This window comes from Ipomoea nil, unplaced genomic scaffold, assembly GCF_001879475.1.
Source record: "Ipomoea nil cultivar Tokyo-kokei standard unplaced genomic scaffold, Asagao_1.1 scaffold1026, whole genome shotgun sequence".
NCBI classification, from domain to species: domain Eukaryota; kingdom Viridiplantae; phylum Streptophyta; class Magnoliopsida; order Solanales; family Convolvulaceae; genus Ipomoea; species Ipomoea nil.
In genome coordinates this window covers 583126-585768 of record NW_017617454.1, presented here as the reverse complement: position 1 = coordinate 585768, position 2643 = coordinate 583126, and the positions used below count along the sequence as shown (strand labels likewise).

The 2643-nt window shown below is 31.9% G+C and overlaps 1 long non-coding RNA gene across 1 annotated transcript; it reads left to right on the top strand.

Moving 5' to 3' along the window:
* Positions 1–1505: 1505 nt before the first annotated feature.
* On the top strand, positions 1506–2429 carry LOC109180289. Its single transcript, XR_002054048.1, has 6 exons — positions 1506–1567; positions 1655–1721; positions 1799–1891; positions 1978–2023; positions 2185–2260; positions 2337–2429. It is a non-coding gene; the product is annotated as an uncharacterized LOC109180289 (long non-coding RNA).
* The last annotated feature ends 214 nt before the right edge of the window (positions 2430–2643 follow it).

The following is a 2643-nucleotide window of genomic DNA, read 5'->3' as shown; positions in this document are numbered from 1 at the left end:
TATAAAACTACTATTTTGGACCTAGCGTCCCGAGTAATAAAGCTACTATTTTCTTACCCATGTTATATACCTATATACCCGATTTATGGTGGATCCGGTCCCTATAATAAATCATCAATATAGTTATTTAATTTGTAAAAAAATGAAGATTTAGTATAAAATAAAAATAAAACTTTCGTTATTTTGCTTATTATATTAGATATATATGTTATTCTTTAAAAGAAATAAAAGTTAAAATAATTTTGACTTTAATATATATTAGATATATATGTTATTCTTTAAATGTTGAATTTCAAAACTTGCACAATTTGTAAAAAATCTTCTTCCCTCTCAAATAAAATAATTCCCTCTTTGTAAATTTTGACTTCATTTGAATATTAACACTAAAGCGCCAAAGAAGGAATTAAAACACAAAACAAAACTAATTTTGCCAAAACACTTCAGCGCAAACACACAAAACCACCGTCGCCTCCCAGTGTCGAAGTCCAGAAGATACCGCCCTCGCCTCCGACAGTGCCGTCGCCGCCTCCAACCTCTGCCGTCGTCGCCGTCTCCAACTCCCGCCGTCGTCGTCGTCTGCAACTTCCGCCGTCGTCGCCGCCTCCAACCTCCGCCGCCGTTGCTGCATCATCCCTCCAGGTTAGTCCTCAATTTTTTTAACCCTAATTCCTAATTTCTTTATTGTATTGTTAAATTTTCCATATGTGAAAGCTATGAGTGTTCTTGGCTATGATTTTGTCTACCCTATGTTTTAGTATTTTACTAGGCATATAGCTTTAGTTTGATTTTGGCTATGATTTTGACTGAGTTGATTTTCTGTATATGAATTATGAAACCTGGGCTGTACGAGTAGTAACTTTTAGTTTTGCTAAAATCCCTAGTTATTTGCTTCATCATACTTTTAGAATTAAACATTTAAACCTTACTTTTAACCTTAATATAATAAGCACTGAAGTTTAACAAGATCACTTTTCAAGCAGAACTACTAGTGCTGTCTATTTAGCATTTGTTCATGTCAATTAAAAAGAAACATTTGCTTTACTCATTTATATGATTAAAAATTTAATCTGTCAAAAAGATTTATACAGGTTCATAAATAAAGTAAGAAGCAAAATGTACTTTGAGATGCAAACACTATATTTTCTAAACCACTCTGAATTTTGATGTTTATAGAAAAAACCACAGCTTACTACTTGCATCTAATAACATTCTAATTATGTTAATTCTGTGTGTTCAACATGAAATATTATTGAAATAATTTGGAGAACTTGTATGATGTGAACAAAACTAGCATGTCCAACAATTAGATAAAGGAAACAAAAAGGGTTATTTTGGAAATTTTACAAAGTTGATCCAATATTCTGATCTGGTTTTTGATTCTTAAAAGCTAATGTCCAGAGATATCTCTTATCCAATCATAGCAATAATTCTTTATTATCCTTATAGCGAATCATCTCTTTTTTCTCTTCTTGTTTGCTTTTATAAATGCTCTCAAACTGGCACATCAGGCAGGGCTGTATCTTCATCACCGCATTGGGCCTTATATTTGTGGAGAATGGAATTATGGGTAAGATTATTTTATATGCATATACATTTAGTTATATATGATCATGTAAAGTGGGATCCTAGCTTAATTGTATGAATTGTGGTGCAGGGGATTCCCTGTTTGGCTAAAATTTGTGCCTGGGATTGAGTTTAGAACAGACAATTAGCCTTTTAAGGTTGTCTACTTAATTAATTTGTTCATATATATTTTGCTATATATTCTGGTTTACTAAACTATGGTGATTACAACAAGGTGGGTATGCATCGGTTTGTTGAAAAAATTGTGAACATGATGAAAGTGGAGAAAATGTTTGAACCTGACGGTGGACCTATTATTATGAATCAGGTTAGAATTGAAGCTAAGGAAGAAGATGGATTATATTATATATTGGCTTAATTGTATAACTATTATTGTCTTTGTGTTTACTGCAGATTGAAAACGAGTATGGACCAGTGGAGTATGTTATTGGTGCCAAAGGTAAAGCTTATAGAAAATGGTTTTCACAAATGGTTCAATTCTACCTGATTCAACAAATGGTTGAAGCTAGGTTTTTTTTTTTTTTTTTTTTTAAATTTTTTAAAATTTCATTCTTTCGATTTATTATTACATAATCTGAATAATCAACAATATATATGAAGGGCTATTAAAATGGTCCATGCGTCCTCTACGAATGGAAAGAAAGGACGCAGTAAAACTGCTTGGGAAATTGTCAAGGTAATTTCATATTTTTAACTATATAAGTGTTTGTATATAGCTAAATTGTAATGCAAATATTATTTAACATTCGTAGGCTCCTCGTCAACCGGATAGTAACCAATGCGGTTTCTTTGTCATGGCGTACATGAAAACTTTAATTGAGAATATGCCAGACTTCGATGATAAAATTCTGTTCAAGCACTGGTATATATGTACATGAAAATTCTGTTTGAAGTGAAAATCTGTTTGTATGTGCATATATAAGTGCATTAGGTGATTATTTAAAATGAGCATATAGTCATGAAATGAAGAATCATGTGAGCTTAACTGTTTGTATGTGCATAAGTGAATCAGTGTGCTGTTCTGATTTGTTGTTCATTGAAATTATATGGTCAGCAATT